Genomic DNA, 7,612 nt, shown 5'->3' on the forward strand with positions numbered 1-7,612 from the left:
TGAAGTGTTCGCCCACAGGAAGGGAACAGTCTTGCCTGGTGATTGTCGAGTGATGTTCATTCATCCGTTGTTGTGGCGTCTGCATGGTCTCCCCAATGTACCATGCTTCGGGACATCCTTTCCTGCCTCCCTGATCCTTTCCTGCAACATATCAGGTAGGCAGGAAAGGATGTCCCAAAGCATGGTACATTGGGGAGACCATGCAGATGTTACGACAATGGATGAATGAACATCGCTTGACAATCGCCAGGCAAGACTGTTCCCTTCCTGTGGGCAAACACTTCAGTGGTCACAGGCATTCAGCCTCTGACCTTCGGGTAAGTATTCTCCAAGGCGGCCTTCACGACACACGACAGCGCAGAGTCGCTGGGCAGAGACTGATAGCCAAGTTCCGCACACATGAGGACGGTCTCAACAGGGATCTTGGGTTCATGTCGCACTATCTGTAACCCCCACAAGTTGCCTGGGTTTGCAAAACCTCACTCACTGTACTGTCTGGAGACAATACACATCCCTGTAACCTGTGATCAGTGCTCCTTCCACACACATTGTTAGCCACTTTAAGACTTGAACAGCAGGTTAGGTGTAAAGATTCACATTCTAATCAGTAATCTGTAAACTGTCTGTGCTTTATATGCTTTGTCTGAGGCCAGAACTCTCCATTCACCTGACGAAGGGGCTAACCCGAAAGCTAGTGAATTTACTATCAAATAAATCGGTTGGACTGAAACCTGGTGCTGTCAGACTTTTTACTGTGTTTACCCCAGTCCAACGCCGGCATATCCACACTATCACCATAGCCATCCTAAACATCCCACTCTTCACCATCACCATAATCACCCTAAACATCCCACACAGTCACTGTCATCATCACCATAATTACCCTAAACACCCTGCACTATTCACCATCACCATAATCATTCTAAATACCCTGCACTATTACGATCACCATAATCACCTGAAACATCCAGCACAGTTCACCATCACCATAATCACCCTAAACATCCTGCAGTGTCACGATCACCATAATCACCCTAAACATCCTGCACTATCACCATCAGTATAATCACCCTAAATATCATGCACTATTCACCATCACCATAATCACCCTAAACACCCTGCACTGTTCACCATTACCATAGTCATTCTGTGAAATGTCTACAGGATAATTTTTTGGAGCAGCTTGTACTAGAGCTCACCAGGAACAGGCACTCCTGGATCTGATGATGTGTAATGAGGCAGACTTGACCAGGGAGCTTAAGATGAAGGAACCCCTAAGGGGCAGTGACCATAATATGGCAGAATCCACCTTGCGGTTTGAGAGGGAGACGTTGGAATCGGATATAACGGTGCTACAACTGAGTAAAGAAAACTACAAGGCTATGAGGGAGGAGCTGGCTGGTTTGATTGGAAAGGAAGCCTAGCAGGAAAGGCTGTGGAACAACAGTGGCAGGAGTTTTTGGAATAATTCAGAAGGCACAAAATAAATTAATTCCAAGGAAGAGGAAGCATGTTAAGAGGAAGGCGAGACAACCATCGCAGAAAGGGAAGTCAGGGATAGCATAAAAACAAAGGAAAGACCCCAAACTGTGAGGCAAAGAATAGTGGGAAGCCAAAGCATTGGGAAGCCTTTAAAAGCAAGCAGAGGACAATTAAAAAACAATAAGTGTGGAAAAGATGAAATGTAAGGGTAAGCTAGCTAGTAATATAGAAGATTGTAAGAATTTCTTAGATATATAAAAGGTAAGAGAGAGGCAAAATGGACATTGGACTGGTGGAAAATGAGGTTAGAGAAATAGTAATGGGGGAAAAGGAAATGGCAGAGGAAATGAATGGGTACTTTATACAGTCTTCACTTGGAGGACACAAGTAACATGTCAGAACTTCAAGAGAGTTGAGGGCAGAGGTAAATGCAGTGGCCATCTCTGAGGAGAAAATGCTAGGAAAGCTGAAAGGTCTGATGGTGGATAAATCACCTGCACTGGATGGACTACACCCCAGGGTTCTGAAGGAGATAGCTGAGGAGATTGTGGAGGCACTGGTGGTGATCTTTCAGGAATCACTGGAGTCAGGGAAGATCCAAGAGAACTCAGAAAGGAGGGAGGCAGAAGATGGGAAATTATAGGCCAGTTAGCCTGACCTCAGTCATGGGTCAGATCTTGGACTCCACTATTAAGGATGAAATTGTGAAGTATTTGGAAATGCGTGGCAAAATAGGGCTGAGTCAGCACGGCATTTTCAAAGGGAAGTCATGTCTGACAAATCTGTTAGAATTATTTGAGGAGATAATGAAGAAGTTAGACAAAGGAGAGCCCGTGAACATGATTCCCGAAAACCTTTGACAAGGTGCCTTACAGGAGGTTGCTAAATAAGCTAACAGCCAATAATGTTAGAGACAAGATACTAGATGATTGGCTGACAGACAGAAGGCAGAAAGTGGGGATAGGGGGTCCTTTTCAGAATGGCAACTGGTGATTAGTGGTGTTCCACAGGGGTTAATGTTGGGTCCACAACTTTTCACTATATAGATTCATGATCTGGGAGATGGAACTGAGGGCGTGGTTGCTAATTTGCAGATGATACAAAGATATGTAGAGGGACAGGTATCGTTGAGGAAGTGGGAAGGCTGTGGAATGACTTGGACAGGATAGGAGAGAGGGCAAAGAAGTGGCAGGTGGAATACAATGTGGGAAAGTCTGAAATTATGCACTTTGGTAGGAAAAATAGAGGTGAGACTATTTTCTAAATGGGTAGAGGCTTCAGATATCTGAATCACAAAGGGACTTAGAAGCCTTGATTCAGGACTCTCTTAAGGTTAACATGCAGGTTCAGTTGGCAGTTAGGAGGGCAAATTCAATGTTAGCATTCATTTCTAGAGGGCTAGAATGCAAGAGCAGCAGTGTATTGCTGAGGCTATAGTCCCATCCTATTTGGAATATTGTGAGCAGTTTTGGGCCCCAGGCCTAAGGAAAGATATGCTGGCCTTGAAGAGGGTGCAGAGGAGGCTCACAAGAATGATGCTAGGAATGAAGGGTTTGTCATATGAGGAGCAGTTGAGAGGACTGGATCTACAGTCAATGGAGTTTAGAAGGCTGAGGGAGGATCTAATTGAATTTTCAGAATATTGAGAGGTCTAGATGGACGTGGAGCTGGTGTTTCCACTAGTGGAAGAAATTAGAACTCAAGGGTACAACATCAGAGTGAAGGGACGCTCCTTTAAAATGAGGTGAGGAGGAATTTCTTCAGCCAGAGGGTAGTGAATCTGTGGAACTCATAGCTATAGAGGGCTGGAGAGGCCAAGTCATTGAGTATCTTTAAGACAGAGATGATAAGTTCGTGATCATTAAGGGAATCAAGAATTACGGGCAGAAGGTAGGAGAATGGGAATGAGAATGACATCAACCATGACTGAATGGCGGAGTAGACTCAGTGGGCCAAATGGCCTAATCCTGCTCCTCTATCTTATGGTCTTATGATCTTATTAGTCAAGTGTGCAGGGAATTGCTTTTTTACTGAAAGTAGCCAACCTCTCAATCGCTGTGGAGAAGACAAAGAGTGAGGAGGCCGGGGTTGGATGATGAATGCAAGGTGGTCACCAAATAAGAAGGCATATATTTCACTACTATTCGCACATACCCATTGTACATTAATGAAATAGAGGCCATTTTAATTCATGCAGGAAGGGTATTTATCTGCAGCGACTCAACTAACGACATGCCCCTAGACCTGGGAAAACTTGCAGTCTGGGTGAATCCCACACTCCTACTTTGCTCCATGAATATGATGAAATTGCTTTCACAAATATGACATCAGCCACCTTGACACAATGCTTAGACATGCAGAGTGACTAAATTTGCTGTAGTAGCTTGGAAAGAGTACAAAGAAACAAAGTTCAGGGTGACAGTGACCTTGATTGCAACAGACATTGCTTTACCAACCGTTTACCAACTGAGGAATGTGAATGCAGATTTTACTGCAAGAGAAGGCTAAGGTTTGTGACAATTTTCCTCGAGTCATCTAAATACCTTCTGAACTGTCCCAATAAATCACTCAAATCACTTAAGGTGCTTAATGGATAAAAAATCTCAGCCTTGATCTGCTCATGGCCCAAATGCCAATTCCTGTCTACCACCCTCCCCCCACCCCCAACCCACCCCCCCCCCCCCCCCCATCCTGCCCCCCGATATCTTTTGACTCCCTTGTTAGTCAACAATGTATCTATTCCGATGCCCTGCCTTGATCCCACCGCTGTTTGGGGAAAAGAGTTCCAAAGATTCACGATCCTCTGAGAAACCGTTTCTCCCAATTTTTGTCTTGTATAGGAGGCCCCTTGTTTTTAAGCAGTGGTCTTTAGTTCTAGTTTCTCTCACAACGGGAATCATCATTTCAGCATCCACCCTCTAAAGTTTCCTCAGGATTTTACATGTTTCAATAAGATTATTGGATGTAAAATTCTTATCTTTAAGTTCAGAGCCTTACTCTGGACTAGTACAAATGAAACACAATCTGATCAGATTCAATTTGTTTCCACTAAGCATTTATTGCAAAGAATAGTTTGTGGAAAAGCTGCACTTACAATAAATGATGTGGAAATGCCGGTGTTGAACTGGGTAAAACACAGTAAGATGTCTCACAACACCAGGTTAAAGGCCAACAAGTTTATTTGGTAGTAAACACCACTAGCTTTCGGGGTTTGCCCCTTCGTCAGGTGAGTGGGAGTTCTGATCTCAAACAGGGCATATAAAGGCACACACAGTTTACAGAATACTGATTAGAATGCGAGTCTTTAGAGCTAATCAGCTAATCAAGTCTTAAAGGGGCAGTCAATGTGAGTAGAGATAGCATTAAGCATAGGTTAAAGAGATGTGTATTGTCTCCAGACAGGACAGTAAGTGCTGTCATATGTCGTGAAGGCCAAGGTGGCCTTCACGACATATGACATGACAATAACGTTCTCCAAGGCGGCCTTCACGACATACAACAGCACAGAGCAGAAACTGATAGCCAAGTTCCGCACACATGAGGACTTCCTCAACCGGGATCTTGGGTTCATGTCACACTATCTGTAACCCCCATGACTTGCCTGAACTTGCAACATCTCACTTACTGTCCTCTCTGGAGATAATACACATCTCTTTAACCTATGCTTAATGTTATCTCCACTCACATTGTCGGCACCTTTAATTCTTGATTAGCTGTAAAGACTCGCATTCTAATCAGTATTCTGTAAACTGTGTGTGCCTTTATATGCCCTGTTTGTGATCAGAACTCCTACTCACCTGACGAAGGGGCAAACCCCAAAAGCTAGTGGTGTTTACTACCAATTAAACCTGTTGGACTTTAACTTGGTGTTGTGAGACTTCTTATTGTGCTTACAATAAATGACCAGATTTCTGAGTTACCCTTCCATGGGTGTGAACTTTGCTAGCCAGTCACTCTGCATTGCCCTGTCTCCACAGTTTTGATTGACTGAGTGAATCATTCCTATCCAACTGTAATGCCTGAGACTACGTGCAATCATCCACTTTTGAGATGATTTCTTCCTTTGTTATAACATCTGGTATGAAAATGCGCTGACAAGATTTGTACGTTCGGTGAAAAGAGCTGTTTTCACAAGTTCTACGGGCTTTGTAAAGTTGAGATTATATCCATATCAATTCAGTTACAATAGTTTAATCGCAACATAGCCACTAACATTATGTGATGATCTATTTGAATCAAATAGGAATGATGTTCCTCAAGGTACTGCAATCATTACATATGATTGGTTTTGTGATCCTAGTTGAAGGGTGCAGCCTTCCATTGATCAATGCCACAGTTGAAACAAAAGAAACATGAACCATTGTCCACAGAGATACACTAATTTCAAAATCTAGTTAAACCATGAGCAATCTGTCTCTTTTGTAATTTTTCTGTCTCCTCCCCAAAGATCATAAAATCATACACAAGAAACACATTTCAGAGAAACACAAAGATAAAATTATAAACCAATTATATACAATCTAAATAGACATAAGATACTGAAGGTTGGGGGTGATGGGGAGTGAGTATTTTGGCTTTCATGATCACCTCTCATTTTCCCAATGGATATGAGTCCAGCTTATCCAATCTTACCCCAGAAGATAACCTCACATCCCAGGTGTCAGTCAAGTGAATTTTCTTTGAATGCCTTTATATCCATTCTTAAACGTGAATACTAAAATAGTATGCAGTACTCAAGATGTGGTCTCTTCAATGCCCTGTACAACTGCAACAAAACATTCTTACTTCTATATTTTATTCCTCTTGCAATGAATGTCAACATTGCATTTGCCTTCTTAATTACTTGCTGGACCTGTATACCAACTTCTTGTGTTTCATTACCTGGACACCCAGATTCCTCCGAACCTGAGGAAGATGTTTACTAGTGCTGTCAGGAAGGTTTAAACTAGAGTGCAGTGCAGACTCAATGGGCTGAATGGCCTCCTTCTGCACTATAGGGATTCTATGACTTTTCTGTGAATTTCCCTATGATAGATGTTAAGCTCACTGGCCTGTAGTTTCTTGCTTTCTGTCCCCCCACCTTTCTTAAATAGGAGTCACACTCTCCCTTTTCCCAATCTGATAGGACCTTTCCAGAGTCTAGAGAATTTTAGAAAATTAAAATTATTATGTCAGCTGCCATTTCTTTCAAGGCCCTATTATGAAGTCCAGCCGAACACGAGGACTTGTCAGCCTTTAATTCCAATAATTTTCTAAGTGCCCTTTCTCTGGTGATTGTAATTGTTTTAATTTCCTCCTTCCATTTCACTCCGATTCAAAATTATTTCTAGGATGTTATTTCAATACTGTGCAGTGTTACTATATAATTATGTGATCTATGCCAGCAGCTCTCTCACAATATGCAAAGCAAACAGAACTTGAAACTCCAGTCAGGCTCCTGGTGCTGATATTAATATTGTACTATCCCCTGTCAGTTCTAAACTTGGATATGTTGATCAGCAATCTCCCACATCAATCTTCCTTGTGTGGAGAGTCTGCAGAAGGATCTAGATAGGCTGGGCAAATGGGCCAGGAAATGGCAAATGGAATTTAATGTTGGCAAGTGCGAGGTGGTCCACTTTGGCAGGAATAATGGTAGGAAGGACTATTACTTACGGGGCGGAAAACTGCAGCAGGCAACGGTGCAGAGGGACCTCGGGGTCCTTGTGCATGAGTCGCAAAAACCCAGCCTGCAGGTGCAGCAGGTGGTCAGGAAGGCGAATGGGATGCTGGCCTTCATAGCGAGGGGGGTAGAATATAAAAGTAGGGAGGTCTTGCTGCGGCTGTATAGGGCATTGGTGAGGCCGCAGCTGGAGTACTGTGTGCAGTTTTGGTCGCCATACTTACGCAAGGATATTTTGGCCTTGGAGGGAGTGCAGAGGAGGTTTAACATAGAACATAGAACATAGAACATTACAGCGCGGAACAGGCCCTTCGGCCCACAATGTTGCGCCGACCAGTCTTATTTTTAAAAAACATTGACCCACTAATCTAAACCAATCCCTTTTCGTCCATAAACCTATCCACCAATCTCTTAAACGCCCCCAAACTAGGCGCATTTACAACTGCAGCAGGCAGGGCATTCCAGTCC

Source organism: Carcharhinus amblyrhynchos, chromosome 1 (genome assembly GCF_965287045.1).
Source record: "Carcharhinus amblyrhynchos chromosome 1, sCarAmb.v2.hapA, whole genome shotgun sequence".
NCBI lineage: Eukaryota > Metazoa > Chordata > Chondrichthyes > Carcharhiniformes > Carcharhinidae > Carcharhinus > Carcharhinus amblyrhynchos.